General features: G+C 43.4%; 1 non-coding gene across 1 annotated transcript; it reads right to left on the bottom strand.

Annotated features, from left to right (window-relative positions):
- Positions 1–12,407: 12,407 nt before the first annotated feature.
- On the bottom strand, positions 12,408–12,491 carry Trnas-gga. The gene is given in 2 exon segments: positions 12,408–12,442; positions 12,452–12,491. It is a non-coding gene; the product is annotated as a tRNA-Ser (tRNA).
- Positions 12,492–20,301: the final 7,810 nt, after the last annotated feature.

Genomic DNA, 20,301 nt, shown 5'->3' with positions numbered 1-20,301 from the left:
GCTAAGCCTTCAAGTACGTTACAAAACTAGAAACATAATCAGCAAAAAAATTCAGTTCATACACGATTTTACTTTAGAAAATATGATTTTTGTCATATTCCCAAAGAAAAACCGTATTTTGTCATAACTGTGGAGTCGCTTCGCGATACGTCCGGTCGCTTCAGACCCCACACCGTTCTCCTGAACATTCAAGCTGTCCCCATCAGGACGAAAATGGCGTCACGCTACTACCTTTACTAATGTGAATGTTTTCGGTACTAGAATACCTTCTTTCGGTAACTCCACGTTGAGACCCTTTCAGAACTTTACCTGTCTCCTTAATATTACAATTCGTGACATCATCAGCACGTCATATCTCTGACTTTTTATATTACATTGGACTCGTTCCACCATCTGGTAATAAGGGATATCCTCCGCTGCAAACCAAGCAGTATTTTTGGTACTGGATTCATTTCGTATCCATCCGACAGCCTCAGAATCTTCCAGATGTCTTGGCTACGCTAGCTCCCCGATGACTTGCATTGCTCGACCAACGCCATCCCAGGTTGCGACACTTGCGGATCCCACTCACATTGGCCACTCGTACTTAACATCGAGCAGCCTAATCAAGACGTAAGTATCTCGTGAGGCACTACTCCGATGACTTTGCGGGTTTCACCTCCATTAATCTAATAAAATGCTCTACCCAGCTAGATATTCTTACACTTGTTCAGGTATTCTTTAACTGTGTTAATTTACCCAATCATGGACGAGGAGTACAATAAAAGCCGGCAATGGACGGCCACGCCACTGCCACGCTTCAGTCTGATGCCACGGACACTATCTAATCGAAAGTGCCCAGACACCTATTTGTCGACACATACGGCTTGTGTCCACCTTTCGCCTTTAAGACTAACTTTGATGGAGACATTTTCAATGAGGTGTCTGAATTTCAGTGGTGGAATGGCAGCCCAGTTTTCCTCAAGAGCCAAAATCAGAGCAGTAGTTATATCCGATTTTGGGGTCGGGAGCGAAGTCGACATTCTGACTCATCCCAAAGGTGTTCCACTGAGTTCAAGTCGGATCTCTAGACAGGCCAATCCATTTCACGAATGTTAATGTCCACAAAGAATTGCGTCACAGATACCACTTTGACAGGGTACACTGTCATGCTGAGAGATTCATCGCTGATGTATGCAGTAGACAATACTGTGCAATGTGTTCATAAACTTCTGCATTTATCGTTTTCTTAAGCGCAGTAAGAGGACCACACCCTACCCACAAGAAACACTCCGATGCCTCAACATCTGCTCCTCCATACTTCAATGTCGGCTCTACACATGATGGCAGGTAACGTTCTCCACGCATTCGCCCCCAAACCCTTCTATTGGATTGCCATGGTGTGTAATGTGATTCATTACTCCACATAACTTGTTTCCAGCCATCCTATGTCTAGTGACGTCGCTGAGCCCAGACTACTGAAATGTGTGGTGCATGAGGAGCTGCTCGACCACTCTACCCCATTATTTTTTACTCCCTGTGCACAATCATTGTACTAGCACTTTGGATCTTGTGAATGATTTTTTTCCGCTGACTTGATGGGAATTTTTCACAAACACACTCCAAAACGCTCGACGGTCCCCGTTCTTCAGTACACAGGTCTCCCTGGTTTGATTTAGAGATGTTTCTTCCTTTGCGTTTCCACTTCGCTCTCACATCACCAACTGTCAGCTTGGCCAAATTAAGAAACATCCCTGATGGATCTGTTAGCTATATGAGATCCAGTGATTAGTCGACGTTCGAAGTCACTGGACTTCCTGACCGATCCGTTTTTGAGTTACTCCTTCTGTATCGACAACACCATACTCTCCGCACACAGGCGGATCGTCCTCTCGTGACGCCTAGAAGTCAATTCCACATTATTAGATACTGTACCTCGAAAAACCGCTAAGGACTTGCCGAATCCATGAAATGCAGAAGCCAAACTGTACTGTGTACGCTATTTAACAGGTACTCATGATGGTCTGGCTCATTGGTGTATGTCTGCTGCAGCATAACGTGCAGGTTAAGACACACCCATCACCGTAATCCACATTTTCCTCAAACAGAATGTGGATCTACAAAGTTTTCGTAGAGGGTACTGATAATGGTGTCAGCCGAACATGATATATTTCACTCAAAGAGAAAAATTAATATTTTACAAATTTCGCACATTCCAGATATACATTCTGACAGACGTTTGCGCTTCTCACAACGTTAATGAATGCGATCTGTGCAGACATGTTGTCTACCCCCGACTAGCACACTTCACCCATACACTGGTTGGTTATAATTAAATTTTCCCTATTTAACACATGTAACACGGAAACTAATCACCATACGAGAACCAAAGTTGCTATCATTAATGTCAAGGACATGGGGAAGAGAAAAAAATGCAGAATCATTTAAACTGAAACACTTTTAATACTCTGGTGCGATACATCATACCATCACATACATGTACCATTACTAACACGAAAGGGGCTCAATATGGCGCCCAACAGTGTCCAGAGCAATATGAAAGCCAAGGATACATTCTGCACAGCAGAACGAACAATGTCCGTAGGTACGCTGCCTATCTCTCTTGATATGCTACGCTTCAGATCAGCACATGTGTGAAGGTTCCCCTGGTAAACCCTGTCCTTCAGGTAGCCCCACAACCAGAAATCACAGGGAGTGAGATCAGGTGATCGTACGACCAATCATTTAGAAACGATCGGCTGATAATTCGATCGTTTCTAAATGTGTTGCGGAGAAGCAGGTGAACTTCTAGTGGGATGTGCGGTGGAGCCCCATCTTGCATGAAAACTGTTGAGTTGAATGCGTCTCTCTCCTGTAGGGTGATTATGACATGTTGGCGAGGCATACCGCAGTAGCACTGACCAGTCACACTGGACGCTCTTTGAGCGCCAAATTGTTAAAAAAAAATGGGCCAATGATGAACATAGTCGTGAAGCCACACCACACGGTGACATGTTCACCATACAGAGGAACTTCATGCAAAATGACTGGAGGTGACGATCCCCACACTCGTCAATTCTGTGTGTTAATCTCGCCATTCAGAGAAAAGTGAGCTTCGTCCGTCTATAGGATGGTCCAGGGCAAGTCCTCTTCAACTTCAGTCCTCTGCTAGAAACAGGAAAGCGAAGTCAACACATCATTGTGCGTCCTGTGGTGCAAGCTACTGAACGATGTGGCTATTGTACGGATACCATTTGAGCATGGTTCGAAGCACCTTCCGTACAGAGGACCACGGCATTTACAACCGTCGTGACGCAGCACGCGCACTGCCTGACGATCGGGAATTGCGCGCAACGTTGCCTGCCATAGCAACGGCAATTTCATCAGCCATCTGTGGTGCAACCGGTAGTTGGCCTCTTCCAGGAGCGACGTTCTCCACTTGATTCGAACTTCTTCATGATGTTCCACACAGCAGGTGGAGAAAGAGGACCCTTCCGTAATCCTTTCAGCCGGCGATATTCTCGAAGTGCAGCTGCAGCATTACTGTTGTTTTGGTAACACAGCTTCAACAATAATGCCCTGCACCTTTTGTGCTACCACACATTGACACGCCAACAAGTGCACTGTGACTGGTCAGGTGTATGAGACTATGAATCACGATGACTGATCACGGCACCAAGTGGCCATAGTCGGAACTGGACTGTGGCGCTGCGACGCACGGAAATCATGCACTCCATACTCTAGTCATTAATGCTATCAAGTGTCGTACTCGTATGGTAATTAGTTTCTGTGTTATAACGTGTTAAATAGGGAAAATCTAATTATAACCAGCCGGGACATGCCCTATATTGTACATTATGAACTACGTGCTCTGCTCTTCAAATCTGCCCTTTTATGGTTCCTACCGATCGTGTAGCACTCAGGTAACGTTCTTCATTTGCAAGATTCAGAAGGCTGTAGACAGAGAAACTCTGAACGATACCGAATTTCTTGATTCCGTAAAGTTTTTGATTCTGTTTGCCACTGGCGCCTTGTAACAGATTTAACTGGGTTAACAGCGGACCAGGTATAGCTTTGGGATGAAGACTTCATACCAACGCTTTTTAAAGAGTAATATTGTCAGAAGCGAAACGGGCGTCACGGCTCCTCAAGGAAGTGTGACTGGACGACTATTCTTCATAATATCCTGCTTGTAAACGATCCAGCACGTAATGCTTTCAACTTTCTGAGGCTATTGTCAAACGACAGAGCAGTATACAGTGTCTTGTCGTTTGCAAATATAAGTTGCTGGATGATGATCAAAGCTTGGTGCATAGTACCTCAGCTGACATTCATCGTACAGATGTAGTACGCCTACGAACCGGCAGAAACACCCTATAACAGGAATCGTTCGGGGGTGGTGGCCGAGGTTGCTGATGGGGCTACTCACGGAGGTGCAGACAGCAGAGCAGGAGATGCGGAGACAGGAAGAAGAGCCTCCGCCGGTAGTCGAGGTACCGAGTGCTGGCGAGTCGCGGGGCCGGAACTGTGGCGTTGTCCCAGCTCGTCTCGATCAACATAGAAGGCCGGAAATGTAACAATTGATGCATTCGAAGCTGTGGGGTTATGGAGTAGAGAAAGACGGAGCCAGTGAGTAGGTAGACATACAAGATCGAATTCGGGAGTTCACAGATATCGCGGGGCGTGGCCGCTGTGGTGACACGAGCACTCCAGTGGGACAGTGTGCGCCTTTTTCCGTGAGAGAGGACGGGGGTTCCAGGGGAGACGGATACCCTGCCTTCCACTTTACAGGAGGAGCGCTAGCAGGTTTCTTTAGTGACTGACAGCGGTGTTTTGATTGGCTGAATGACGCAAGGTAGTGTAGAGTGAAGCGCATAGGATGTGCATTCAGTGTGACGAATTATTAATAATATTCCACACGGAAGGTCCTCGTCTACAGTGCACAATGGTGAGGTTATTCTGTGGGCACGCTGGGAGTGCGGTTGTTTTCTGAAAGAGAAAATTCGTATTGATCTTTTTAATATCACGCTGTGAACGTGATTCATTTTGTATGCACCTCTGTACAGAAAACTGTCTCCCTAATACTACAACGTGGGTGTGCTTGCTTCTGTATATGCCATTCTACAGAAAATTTTAATTGCCAAATATGAGTAGGGTATGGTGAGTAGTATGCGATGAGAGAGCTCGTCGATCTAAAGTTGGTTAAGTGCTAATGTAAGAAAACTCTAATTAAACCTCACAGTTGTCTTCTGACTTTTTTGCTGTTAAGTGTGGCAGCTATTGTCATTTTTCATTTTGGTGTGTGCGACCGAGGGACATTTCTGTGAACTATTCTTGTTGTTGGCCCAATTTTCTTTATTGGGTTGAAGTCTAATTTAAAGCGTTAGCAAGTGAGGAGCTGGGAGTGGTAAGGTGTCATGCGGAACACTTCATTCAGAAAAAAAGACAAGTAATTTAAAAAATTTCGTGGTTGTTATTACCAATTTTCTTAGTGCACGAAATTTCACAAATACAAGTAATTGCAAAACGATTAGTAACAAGCTGTTACCATTGGAAAATTGAACAATTTTCAGTTAATGTTTGCAATCGTGGCATTAAACCATCGGTCTTTTTTTAAAAAAAAAAGAAAGGCTATATGAATTCGGTCGTTGCTGGAACAGTTAGCAACATTTCAGTTAGCGCATACTGCAACGAAAAATGTCAAGCATGACTAAATATTTAGTTAAAATATCAATTAACACCTGTAAGCCGAACAGATCAAAACAGTCAAGCGAAAACCATAAAATAATGCGAATACAAGCGTAATGTGAAACAGAGAAATGTTATTAGAATTCCAGTAGGTATATATTCTTTTAAAAATGAAAAAAAGTGAAATTTAAGAAGAATGCGAATGTCTCAGGCTAGTTCCAACACATGAATCCATACATATCATAAAAATGTGTGTGTGTGTGTGTGTGTGTGTGTGTGTGTGTGTGTGTGTGTGTGTGTGTGTTCCACATCTCCTCCTAATCCACTGGACTAATGTCAACTAAACTTGGTACACATATCGTTCACTGCTAAGCAACAGTCGCTGTTGGGGTTAAGAACCACCTACCTATCATAGTAGTTTGGCATTTGACGATGTAAAAAGTGAGATGCGTAAAAAACTGTCGCATCGTGGACGGCGTTTAAATTTATTACTTTTTAATTTTGCTACACATTTGCAAACAATATCTGTATAAGTGGCTGAATGTACCTACAAGATTATATCACTGTACGTCACATAATTCAAGAGGGATTATGTTATAAGCACTAAGATGCGAAAAAAATGCCACATCATGCATGAAGTTTTAATACGTTTATTCTTTACTACTACGTCACTTCAGTAGTCGAGTCAGTTTAAGGATGTGCCTGACACCTGGCATCGCTTTCGACAGCTTTCAGCGGCGAAACGCAGAAGATTGTGGGCGGAAACAATAGCCGTCTATGGAACAATGAAGAGACTTTGCCATAGAGATGTTTACAAAATCACTTTGTAGACACGCAAAGCAGCAGCCATAGGCAAAACTAATGCCAGGGGAATGCCGGGCTTGTCAGCTAGGAAATAAATAAAATCCAACCAATAGTTTCAAATAAAACAGGAATTAGTCAAATACATTGCACAAAACGAACACAATAGTATTCATAAATCAACAGCAGGGCGCAAACCTAAGAAACATGAACAATTGCCACATAAACTGACAGAAAACTTTTAGCAGTGCAAGCTAGTCAAGTTTGAACGGCAAAGTTCATGAAGTAAGCCAGGATCAACTGAAACCTGAATCTCGTAGCAGAAAGAGCCATTCCATGTAACCATGGTGAACTGTACGCGTTGTTGTACCAACAAACCGGGCAGCTTTATTCAGGAAGGCTGTCATGAAACTACCAAAATATGAAAGTTTCATTATGCTATTCTGAGACATCTTCACGTCGACTCGTCATACCGCGCTGATTTTGTACAACCGTCTGGATCGCAGACAGCATTTCGCTGCCATAACGTAGTCAGTATTACCATTACGCACCATGTACCTCCTAAGCGAGCAGGTGCTCCTTCAAAGCTGTGATTAATATTTTGTTTGATGAACTGGTTACTTTCTCCAGCAGACGTATCGCGAAATGACCACTAGTATAAAATAAGAATATTTTGGGCTTACACAGATGAGTACCGACAGCAATATCGCCCGTGCCATACATGAATGGAACAGGATGTGGGACGTTGAGGAGGGAGTTCGAGGATTGATTCTCCTATCCAACATGCAATCACTACATGTCGTGTGTACTGAAGATGTAGGTATGGATGATGCTCGTGTCAGAATTGGCTATAATCTGTCAACTGAAATCTGATACGCGCATATGTTATTATTGTCTTCCTTGGAGTGAACGGAATCTGCAAATAAGACGCCATATCACGTGGCTGGAAGTGTCTACAAGTGGCTAGTTGCTTGTGATCAAGACGTCAGAGACATTTCTTGTATCAGATTGTCCACACCGCATTTAAAATGGACGCCTGTGTCGTACTTAGAACGCTATGTTCACTTTATGAATCCCCGGAGACAGACTCTTCAACACTTACGTGAGCTGAAGGGGAATCACTGCTATCAGCTGCAGTGATACATTAAGCAGACTCAACGGCGACGAGCGAAAATGTTTTCCGGACCGGGATTCGAAACCGGCATCTCCTGCTTACTAGGCAAGTGTGGTAATCACTGCCCCATCCGGGACACGGCGTTATCGCAACAGCACAGACTACCTCGGTACGCCTCACGACCAATCCACACTCCCACCGAGAGCCACCTATCCGCCGTTCTTGTCCACATACCGGGTGATCAAAAAGTCAGTATAAATTTGAAAACTTAATAAACCACGGAATAATGTAGATGGAGAGGTAAAAATTGACACACATGGTTGGAATGGCATGGGGTTTTATTAGAAAAACAAAAACAATGATCACAAAATGTCCGACGGGTGGCGCTGGACAGCAAAACGTCAGTGACTGCTACCGTGACGGGTGAGAGGTACGCCGATATGTTACAGAATCGCATCATTCCCAGCCAGGCTGATAAACACATACTGGAGCGTACGATGTTCAAAAAGGATGGCGCTCCACCCCTTATTGCTAGACGCGTGAAAGATCTCTTGCGCGCGTCGTTTGGTGATGATCGAGTGCTCAGCCGCCACTTTCGTCATGCTTGGCCTCCCAGGCCCCCAGACCTCAGTCCGTGCGATTATTGGCTTTGGGGTTACCTGAATTCGCAAGTGTATCGTGATCGACCGACATCTCTAGGGATGCTGAAAGACAACATCCGACGCCAATTCCTCCCCATAACTCCGGACATGCTTAAGAGTGCTGTTCACAACATTATTCGGCATCTACGGCTATTGTCGAGGAACGATGGTGGACATATTGAGTATTTCCTGTAAAGAACATCATCTTTGCTTTGTCTTACATTGTTATGCTAATTATTGCTATTTTGATCAGACGAGGTGCCATCTGTCGGACATTTTTGAACATTTGTATTTTTTTGGTTCTAATAAAACTCCATGTCACACCAAGCATGTGTGTCAATTTGTACCTCTATCTACATTATTCCGTGATTTATTCAGTTTTCAAATTTATACTGACTTTTTGACCCTCCGGTGTGTGGGAACCACTGCGGACAGCTAGTGTTCAGGTAGTCATGGGACTCTGTTAATCCATAACTATACTGCCTCCAAAATGCCTGTGCTACTCTTAGGACGGTCTTGGTAACGTCACTTGACAATGTACGGGGACTGTTCGTTTATTAAAGTCCAATCGGTCACGATATCAAAAATGTTTTGTTTGAAACAGAAGCTACACTTTCTAGATACTTCTCTACATAGCCGCCGCTCTGACTTTGACATCTGTCATAGCTTCGTACCAAAATTCCAGTACCCTCGTCATAGAAGGCAGCCGCCTGTACTTTTCGGCATTTCTCTACGCTGGTCTGCAGCTAGTTGTCTGTGCCAAAATGTTGTCTTCATAGCCAGCCGATCATACGGGCAGAGATGAAATTCAGTTGGAGCCAAGTGCGGGCTGTATGGTGGGTGATCGAACACATTCCGTCGAAAACGCTGCAGGAGCGTCTTCGTTGTCCCTGTAGTGTGCAGCCGAGAGTTGTCACGAAGAAGAAAAAGCGTGAGAGGTAGTACGTTGTACGGAATTCTTGGAATCGCGCGAAACCTCCCAATAGGTACTCATATACTTCATGGGTGATACTATTTTTTATTCACCTTTACGTGTTCACTGTGTGTTCAGAACTGAAAAAAATGGACATGACGCGATCGATGGGCATACTAGAGACACAGCCCAACACATCTGTATATAGAACTTGATTCTGGTTTCGATATGGTGGCCCAATCGGACCTAAATAAAGGAACAGCACTCGTATATTGGTTCCACTGGTAAATTTGTAACCGGCACCAAAGTGAAAACAAATTTTCTTTTACGCACTACACCAACACGTGTAGAAGAACATGGCCAACAGACCGAGTTTAGTGCTGAAGCAGACCGTCAGCGTAAAAGAAGGAGGGAAGCAAGGTTAGGGTTTATCATCCAGTCAACAGTAAGAGGGAAACAACTGACAAGGAAATAGATGTGTTCTTTTCATAGCTACAATTTAAATATTTCTCTTAATCGGTTTAGGCAAACCACGAAAACTTACATTCGAGTGGGTGAACAGGAATTTTAGTCGCTGTTCTTACGTCAGGAATCCAGTATCTTACTACTGTGACACGAGCCGGCCACGGTGGCCGAGCGTTTCTAGGCACTTAAGTCCGGAACCACGCGACTGCTACGTTCGCAGGTTCGAATCCTGCCTCGGGCATGGCTGTGTGTAATGTCCTTAGGTTAGTTAGGTTTAAGTAGTTCTAAATTTTAGGGGACTGATGACCTCAGATGTTAAGTCCCATAGTGCTCAGAGCCATTTGAACCATTTTTGAACTACTGTGACACGCCTGTCAGAAAAAAGTAATAAAAGTCGGTGCGGTCAAGTAGTCTCGGTAGCAGCTTCAACGGCGAGACTGGCATAGCGGCGTGGCCTGGAGGTCACAGCTGCTACCGGAGTACGAAGCGGGCGACGGAGAGGCCGCGGCCGCTGCGGCGCGTGGGAGTGGTTGCCGTGGAGATGGACGCGTCACGCCACGACCTCGCGCCCCGCGGTCAGCGCCGCCGCCTCACGTTGCGTCACCTTCGCCGTTCCCTTTTACGACACTGCCGCATCACTAGTGGTCACAAGTGTCAGATGAAAAGTACACGATACTCCCCTTCGTACTTTACCAAAGAGTGGCAATTAGCTAACACCTAGATAGTTTGTCACGCTGTCTAGCCGATTTGCTAGTGTCATTCTTGCCCACACACGATGGATTTACGTGCGAAAAAATACTGCGCACAAAATCGGTATCATCAACAAAGATCGATCCTAGAAAACATACACTCTATAAATCTCGATGAGGAAAGCTTAGATTATATCAACGTACACTGATCATAAGGTATCAAAAGTATCAGGACAACTGGCTGAAAGTGACTTACAAGTTCGTGGCGGTCTCCACTGGTAATGCTGGAATTCAACATGGTGTTGCCCCACCCTTAGCCTTGACGACAGCTTCCACTCTCACAGGCATACGTTCAGTCAGGTTCAGGAAGGTTTTTTGGGGAACGGCACCCTATTCTTCACGGAGTACTGCACCGAGGAGAGGTATTGATGTCGGTCGGTGAGGCCTGCCACTAAGTCGGCGTTCCAAAACATCCCAAAGGTGTCCTGTATGGTTCAGGTCAGGACTGTGTGCAGGCTAGTTCATTACAGGGATGTTATTGTTGTGTAACCACTCCATAAAAGGCCGTGCATTATGAACAGGTGTTCGATCGTGTTGAAAGATGCAGTCACTATCACCGAATTGCTCTTCAGCAGTAGGAAAAAAGGTGCTTAAAACATCAATGTAGGCCTATGCTGTGATAGTGCCACGCAAAACAACGAGGGGTGCAAGCCCCCTCCATGAAAAACACGACCACACCGTAACACCATCGCCTTTCGAATTTTACTGTTGGCGCTACACACTCTGGCAGATGACGTTCACCGGGTATTCGCCCTACCCACACCCTACCATCAGATTGCCACACTGTGTACCGAGGTTCGTCACTCCACGTAACGTTTATCTACTGTTCACGCTCCTTACACCAACCGAGGCGTCGTTCGGCGTTTACCGGCGTGATGTGTGGCTTATGAGTAGCCGCTCGACCATGAAATCCAAGTTTGCCCACCTCCCGCCTGTCATAGTACTCCAACTTGCAGTAGATCCTGATGCAGTTTGGAATTCCTGTGTGATGGTCTGGATAGATGTCTGCCTATTACACATTACGACGCTCCTCAACTGTCAGCGGTCTGTGTCAGTCAACAGACGAGGTCGTGCTGTACGTTTTTGTGCTGTACGTGTCCCTTCACGTTTCCGCTTCACTATCACATTGGAAACAGCGGATCTGGGGATGTTTAGGAGTGTGGAAATCTCGTGTACAGACGTATTACACAAGTGACACCCAATCAAAAAATGGTTCAAATGGCTATGAGAAGTATGGGACTTAGCTTCTGAGGTCATCAGTCCCCTAGAACTTAGAACTACTTAAACCTAACTAACCTAAGGACACCACACACATCCATGCCTGAGGCAGGATTCGAACCTGCGACCGTAGCAGTCCCGCATTTCCAGACTGTAGCGCCTTGAACCGCTCGGCCACAACGGCCGGCGACACCCAATCACCTGACCACTTTCGAAGTCCGTGAGTTCCACGGAGCGCCCCCGTCTGATGTTTCACGATGTCTAAGGAGTACCTAGCAGGAGGTGGCAGCACAATGCGCCTAATATGAAAAACTTATGTTTTTGGGGGTGTCCGGATACTTTTGATCACATAGTGTATGTTGCGACATGACCTCGGTTGTGTAGTGATCGCTCGGTAGTTCTAGACTTAATTAAGCTCCTCGCTCTTGGAGAGAGGTGACGTGGCACTAATTATAGTTATAAGTCCGCAACTTAGCGGCTGTATGCTGATAGTGGTGTTCAATCACTCCCTCACATTCATTTTCGTAATTTTTCGCAACGGCGCAAATATAGCCATACAATTAACATATCAGAGGTAACAATATTCTCTAGTTCCACGGACGTATACGAAAACTGGCTGCAACGTTCTTATTCGATTTCAAAACAGCTGATTTCCAACTCTGGTAAGTGTGAAGAAAATCAGTCCACCTCAGGACTAATCTCAAGGGGTGACCGAAAATGAAGTTAAAAAATGGATCAAATGGCTCTGAGAACTATGGGACTTAACTGCTGTGGTCATCAGTCACCTAGAACTTAGAACTACTTAACCCTAACTACCCTGAGGACATCACACACATCTATGCCAGAGGCAGGATTCGAACCTGCGACCGCAGCGGTCGCGCGGTTCCAGACTGTAGCGCCTAGAACCGCTCGGCCACCCTGGCCGGCCCGAAAATGAAGGGGCAGGCCTGAAGTCAACATAGAAATCCTTACAGGCCAAATACTACCGCTTTTGGAGAAAGAGTGGATAGGAGTCGGCCATAGCTTTATTAGAGGAATGTTTGCGTTGCCTGAAAGAAGTAAAAGTAAAGTCCTGTGCAGTTATCGCTTGAGAAACCCAGAGAGGCAGTTTTAGACTCCTAATCGCAATGGTTTCACACACACTATCGCTTTTCCTCTGCGAAGTTTGCCTGTTATAAATAAAGCTGCTCATAAAAGCAGTATCACAGACTCACATTCACTTTACAATAACACTACGTGTACTTACATACATTGCTAATGATGCCCTCGGTACGACCACTATAAAAAAAGAAAAAAAACCGCGTGCGAGAATCTCCTACAATCACGCCGCACGGTCACCTCGCTGACTATTGCTTTGAACGCTGTAAGTGACACCTACAATGCATTAAATTTGTTGTAGTACCTCATTGTACCAACAGACATTTCTGTCTTACAAAAGCATCGGTGGTGTCATGCTAAAGGCAGTGGTACTTCAATAAAAATTAGTAATATTGTGGATTCAGGCAGAAAACACTGGTCATGAACTATGCTATGCTGTAATACGTGAACTTGTATGCCCCAGAAAACAAACTGGAAACGCTGTATGACCACAAACTACTTAGTACAAGCGTAAGGAAAATGAGTCTGGTGTATGTAACTGTTCAAAAATTAAACAGTAAGTAATTTTCCAGCAAGAAATGGTCAAAAAGTTATAGACAGTGCTTGCTTTTGGGTTGTAGGTCCAAGCAGTGGAAATGAGAGTATTCCCTTTTATCTGTACTCACTGAATCTAGAAGTTAAATAATAATTTAATCTGTACTTCCTTGGACCGGCTCTGAGCACTATGGGACTCAACTGCTGTGGTCATAAGTCCCCGAGAGCTTAGAACTACTTAAACCTAACTAACCTAAGGACAGCACACAACACCCAGCCATCACGAGGCAGAGAAAATTCCTGACCCCGCCGGGAATCGAACCCGGGAACCCGGGCGTGGGAAGCGAGAACGCTACCGCACGACCACGAGATGCGGGCTTCCTTGGACCACTGAGATCAAAACCCAACTTTAAAACATGATCTCCTCCAAGTTTTGCAGGTAGGACGCCCTTCACTATCATGTATTCCACAAGATCATTATTATGCCAGATCGTTACACACTGCATCTGTAACCAGCAGTCTTTCAGAACAGAAGCTGACAGCTTATCTTTTCCCGTATGAAAGCCCTATTCCACTCATAGAAACAAAGTACTTATTGCTAAAGAAATTGCAGAATGTAATTAGTTTCGTTAGCTGTTCGTGCCATCTGAGATCATTTACATGAAGAATTCAGCGGCAGCAAGTGAGCACAATAGGCGGTGTGGTCGCATGTAGCGGTGTTAAGTAGAGATAATGGGTGAAACGTTGTGGCTTGGACTAAATAATTCGGAGAAGAATTCGAGAATTACAGATATCTACGTACATTGATGTCAAAGAACGGAGCTGATTTACAAAGACCACATGGTTTCTCCAAAAAGTAAATACAAATAAGTTCCACGCAAAAACTAAACAGAATTATGTGCTCTCAATAGACAACTTTTTACAAATGGCAATTAATCTTTTATAGTGTAGGGGAGGCTGATAATTTTAAATCTGCAGCTGGACGGACTCAAAAAATAATATTCGGCCCTATAATGAGATTTCATGTCATGAAAAGTGAGCAACTTACGACCTTCCATTCCATCACGTGGAAGGATACCAGTACAGGGCTATTCAAAAAGACGGAACAGATTTCAAACATTTATTGCTTCGAGACTACAAAAGATATGAGGTCTTGAACCTTGGATTGAAAGATGAGGAGCAGAAGATGAACTTCATCGCCGGTGGGATCCCAGGTCTCCATACCTCACGCCTTGTGACTTATCTGTGGGTTTACGCAAAAGACTGCGTTTTTATCCCCTCTATGCCTGGACTTTTGAAAGTCTGCGACATCGCATTGTTGAAGCTGTGAATTCAATAACGAGAGACCAGCTGCTTCGTATGTGGCAGGAAATGCGCCACTGTTATGATGTTTGTCGTGTAACACATGGTGCTCACATTAAACGCATAAAAAATTGAACTTTTCTCCTTCCAGGAACGTTGGAATTGTGTTTCTATCTTTCATAGTTTGCGAGTGATAAATATTTAAAATCTGGTCCTTCTTTTTGGTTCAAAAAATGGTTCAAATGGCTCTGAGCACTATGGGACTTAACATCTATGGTCATCAGTCCCCTAGAACTTAGAACTACTTAAACCTAACTAACCTAAGGACAGCACACAACACCCAGCCATCACGAGCCAGAGAACCTTCTTTTTGAATAGTACTGTATGAACACTTAGTGATGGCAAGTTAATTGTGCAGATATTTACAATGCACTCCTGAAATGACCCATACATTCGACTAACATTCGCCACAGCAAGCAGTTTGGAAGATATCACTCATTATATTCATCACTGCAAGAACTCGGAACCAGTTCGCGCTGATGCCAGACGGAGCCAGACTGGCTCCCAAAACCGAACAGATCAGAACCTGATGAGAACCAGCACCATAATGGCGAATACAGATTCGAACTGCATTATTTCCGTGAACGATTCCCATTAGCTGATGGTCTAAGCCAGTCTCCAAAGATACTAAATGCATCAGCGGGGACAAAGAGATTGTTTAAAGAGCCTATTCCAACTAAGAGAAACTGGCTGCAGTAGAAACATAAAAGGCTGTGCAAAGACGACACGCGACTGAACAAAAGCAAAAATACTGTGAGCATAAAAATGAAATTGCAAATGAACAGGCGATTTTCACCATTTAAGTGACAAAAAAATTTTTCGAGCATAACGATGAAATACATTCAAAATGGTGAAGAGCAGCAATCAGTTGTCATTTCTGTTCTAGGTTTATTAGAGCAGATCCAGGTTTCGGCTAGTAACTAGAAATTATCAAAGCTAAAAATACAAAAAGTACGTAGTCCCAGCGTAGTATACAAAAATTATACCTCATGGCACAACCTATATCGCTTGTACATTAAATTATATACCAGTATGTCAGAGTTGTTATACGTTTACATCTGTTGTTCAGACCCTTGTTACACAGTTCACGAAAGATTATCATGTATGAAGGTAGGCTTTGCAGAGAACACATTGGACGGCTGTGTGGCGCCCTTTATGTGAACCACGTAATACATAACCTTCATAGTAAAGCAATTGTGGTCTCTTAAAAAATACAAAAGTAGCATGGGAATAGAATAAAATAAAATACAAGTAAGATTACTGAAGTTATTGTACTGACTTAATGCCACATTTAACAGTTAACATTAGAAGACACAAAAATCCATGACTCATTCCTTGTGAGCCAATTTTTACTTGATCTTTAAAAGCATAGGTAAAATCAGTTTCATAAAATTTACGAACAGCTAGGAGGCAAATGACGTACGCTGTGACTATTGGAATTGATATGAAAATTTTTTGTTTCATATTTAAACCGTAGTGACTAGGTTTGTGGCTCATATTACTTACTGAATAGTTCGTAGATGGCACCAAATATCTCCAATGTAGGTAGTTGATGTGATTTGCCAAATCATAAATGACAGAGACAGTATTGATCTCTGTGCTGCTTCACACGTCATATCGTGAATTGTAATATTTGTATCTATGATCTGACTACGTACTTGTATTTTTAGTATTGATAATAACTAGTTACTACCCGAAATCTGAATCTGCTCTAATACAGCTAGAACAGAAACGATGACTGACTGCTGCTCTTTACCATTTCGAAAGTTATGGCACACCCGCGGGAGCGCATCCCACTGTCCTTTGTTGTTGTTGTGGTCTTCAGTCCTGAGACTGGTTCGATGCAGCTCTCCATGCTACTCTATCCTGTGCAAGCTTCTTCATCTTCCAGTACCTACTGAATCTGCTTAGTTTATTCATCTCTTGGCTTCCCTCTATGATTTTTACCCTCCACGCTGCCCTCCAATGCTAAATTTGTGATCCCTTGATGCCTCAGAACATGTCCTACCAACCGGTCCCTTCTTCTTGTCAAGTTGCGCCACAATCTCCTCTTCTCCCCAATTCTATTCAATACCCCCTCATTAGTTATGTGATCTACCCATGTAATCTTCAGCATTCTTCTGTAGCACCACATTTCGAAAGCTTCTATTTTCTTCTTGTCTAAATTATTTATCGTCCATGTTTCACTTCCATACATGGCTACACTCCATACAAATACTTTCAGAAACGACTTCCTGACACTTAAATCTATACTCGATGTTATCAGATTTCTCTTCTTCAGAAACGCTTTTCTTGCCATTGCCAGTCTACATTTTATATCCTCTCTACTTCGACCATCATCAGTTATTTTGCTCCCCAAATAGCAAAACTCCTTTACTTAAGTCCACTGTCCTAATGGATGATAATTTAATGAAATACATGTCAGCGTGTACCCTTTGGGAAAAGTAATGAATAAACCTGCTCAATTTGTTATGTAATTCTAGATCTACCATGAGGTATGGTAAATATTGATATCAGTGAATGGACAACATGATAATTCCAGTTGATTATCAGTGGTACATAAAGTGTATTTACGAGTGTTACTGAAAGTGTTAATGGTGTTGATAGCGATGAGTGCCAGGAAGAAGAGTATGAAACCCGGCACGTAATAATCTCAAACAGAAAGGAAGTCAAAGAGTTTAATGCGCTCCCCCTGCCGAGAGGTTTGCGTGTTAATCACAGGTCATTTGTGCAAGATTCAGAAATATACAGCGCCAGGTTTTTTTCTGTTGCCGGGAGAACAGTGCTATTGAAAATATCTTTTACCTACTGTTCAAGCTCAGCACCAACGCATGTTGTGACCTGGGCTGTGGAGGTGTGACTGTCGAATTAAATCATTTAAGTGAAGCGTTGCAAGATCGGGTGAGTTTGGTTGAAAACGATGTTCGCTATTTTCCTCCAGAAATTCATTCGTCCACCTCATCCTATTGTGTACGACGGATCATGTCTCCTCTGGCTGTGATAAGATTCTGAAGTTCGTTGTAACTGCGTTTCCCATAAACATGTTTAAAAATGCCGTTTCTATTTCTTTCTTGTTATAGTGCCACAAGAATACGATGCCAAGAAGTGCTCACCGCTATGTCTGTTGACGTTTGTACTTCACTACTTGCTGTACTCTATCCATGTCTGAGTTGTTACGGAAACTCTGGCCTTTGCTGAAACGGGGGCCGTGTCTATTCCAGGAGAATGCGCAGGCGTGCAGCGCTGCCGAGAGAACAGTGCTCTTGACACAACACGCAGCGTACTCTGTAACGTCCACTCAGCACATTCCTGGCGCTATAATCCTCTAACGTTGCGCCCGGCAACAAATTCCATGGAATATCCAAACCTGCTTCAGACCCCGGCCAAAGCGGTCTATGTCAGGGAGTTTCCCAGACATGAACTCAGACGAACGTTTATGCAATACGGCTTCTAATTAGTCCACGAGAGTACGTAGTAAGCTGTGTCAAGGATCTGAAGTTTCCATGAACCCTTTCACTGCGCATTTACTCTCAGCGGTCCCGACCTGTGCGCGTTATTTTCACCCGGTGCGTATATATATACGGCTGTAGCAGTCTACCGTTATTATTGAGATAAAAATGAGACGCAAAATCCAGTTTTGTCGGTGTAAATCTTTGTTCAGAAAGTCTTATTTTTTCAAAAAAGGTACTTTATTTGGAGAAAAAAAATACAAAACATATTACGTTAGTAATACTTCAAAGTGTGATATCTTTCGAAACAAAAATTAAAACATAAAGGCACATTACATTTTACACAAATGTATCTTGTGCCACTTCGTTTATCATGTTTTGCACATACAATACACCTTCTCTGGGAACCGCGGGACTGCTACGGTCGCAGGTTCGAATCCTGCCTCGGGCGTGGATGTGTGTAATGTCCTTAGATTAGTTAGGTTTAAGTAGTTCTAAGTTCTAGGGGACTGATGACCACAGAAGTTCAGTCCCATAGTGCTCAGAGCCATTTTTTGAACCTTCTCTGGGCGGCCTCCTTCTTTGAAGTTCCTGGGATTAGCGAGATAAAATGGCGCTCGGTTAGGCGTAAGGGATTGTCACCATCAGCCGATCTCCTTCCACGACGTCCCTCTGTTTGCGATTGGTGGTGAATCTCTAGGATCTCCTAGATAAGTTTCTGTTGAAAATCAGATACTGAAATATTTCGTCCCGTTTGAGTTTTATATACTGCATGCACATTGAGCAAAGACAGATCCACCAAATGAAAAAAAAAAAACTTTTTTATACTATTTTACATTTTTTCGTTCACATTCTACTGAACTTAGCATCATGTCGCTCCTGTTGACGGCCCCCATATTTTCAGTGTAGCTTACGATGCAAGTTGGTTTTGCATTTGGTTCATTCGTGGTTCTGTCAATTTTGTCAGTCGCTTGTATGAAGAGTTCAAAGCATTTCCGCCTTGTCCTGCCACTTCAGAGCAAGTTTATCTGTTGGCATAAACTCGATCTCGCCTTTACGGTTTGTTCTCACAGTTCCACAGGCATTAGTCACTCTGTCATGCAAATAAGAAAATAATGTTGGGCTAGTGTACCAATTGTCAACATATAATGTGTGACCTTTACCAAGGTAACGTTCAAGTAAAGTGAGAACAATGCTTCCAGGTATTCCAACATTTACACCAAAGTCGGTCTCTTTTTTTTTACGTCTGTTGCTGCACCCACATAAATAATGGTCGAAAATATAACCAGTTTCACAATCACATAACACAAAAAACTTTACACCAGATCTGTGGCGTTTGGAAGGAATGTACTGCTTGAAGAAGACACGACCTTTGAAGAGAACTAAACTTTCGTCAATGCACAAATTTTTAAAAGGACACTTTTCTTAAGTAATCCACAATTCGACGTTATTTCCAGATTTTGTCATCTCCAGGGTCCTTACTGTTATCAGCAAAATGCAACATTCTAAGTAACAGAAGATATCTATCTCTCGGCATGATTTGCGCAAATATTGGAGTAGACTGTAACTGATCATTTGTCCAATAACTGTTTATTTCATTTTTTCTCACTTGAGCCATCAGAAAATTTACAGCATAGAAACAGTAAACTTCGTCACGGTTTGTGTTTTTCCAACGTCGCAGTCTTGATTTTTCACTGGCATCATTGCAAAGGTGTTCATAATATAAATTAGATTGCTCAGCTATGTAGCTCACAATTTCTTGGCAAAAAAAAAAAAAAAGAAAAAAACTTGGAAGCAGTCATATACAGCACATAAATCATCTAAATTGACGATTTTGCAACCGGAACCACTGTTATCAAAATTAAACGCTTTAGGGTCCAAATCAGTCTCTACATCTAAAATCAACTGTTTTGTGTCTCTTAGGAGATTTTCCAGGCATACGCTCAGGCTTTTCTTCGGAATCGGAGAAAGAATCGACGATAATGATGTGTTGGTAAATGTGCCAACACCTTGTAGATAGAGGAAGCCTAAAATGCACGCTATCTAACGCAGACGGGCGTGAATTCTGGAACAGGATAATTAGTGAATGCTAATAAGAAAAGTATGCAGCTCCTCGAATACTTATCTTTATTCCATCCTTGTGGTACATCGCTCTTGATAATACAAATCAGACTATCTTCAGATACGGTTAATGGCGCCTTGCTAGGTCGTAGCCATGGACTTAGCTGAAGGCTATTCTAACTGTCTCTCGGCAAATGAGAGAAAGGCTTCGTCAGTGTAGTCGCTAGCA

Source organism: Schistocerca americana, chromosome 2 (genome assembly GCF_021461395.2).
Source record: "Schistocerca americana isolate TAMUIC-IGC-003095 chromosome 2, iqSchAmer2.1, whole genome shotgun sequence".
Taxonomy (NCBI): Eukaryota; Metazoa; Arthropoda; class Insecta; order Orthoptera; family Acrididae; genus Schistocerca; species Schistocerca americana.
The sequence above is the reverse complement of the archived record's forward strand: the minus strand, read 5'-3'. Positions and strand labels throughout refer to the sequence as shown.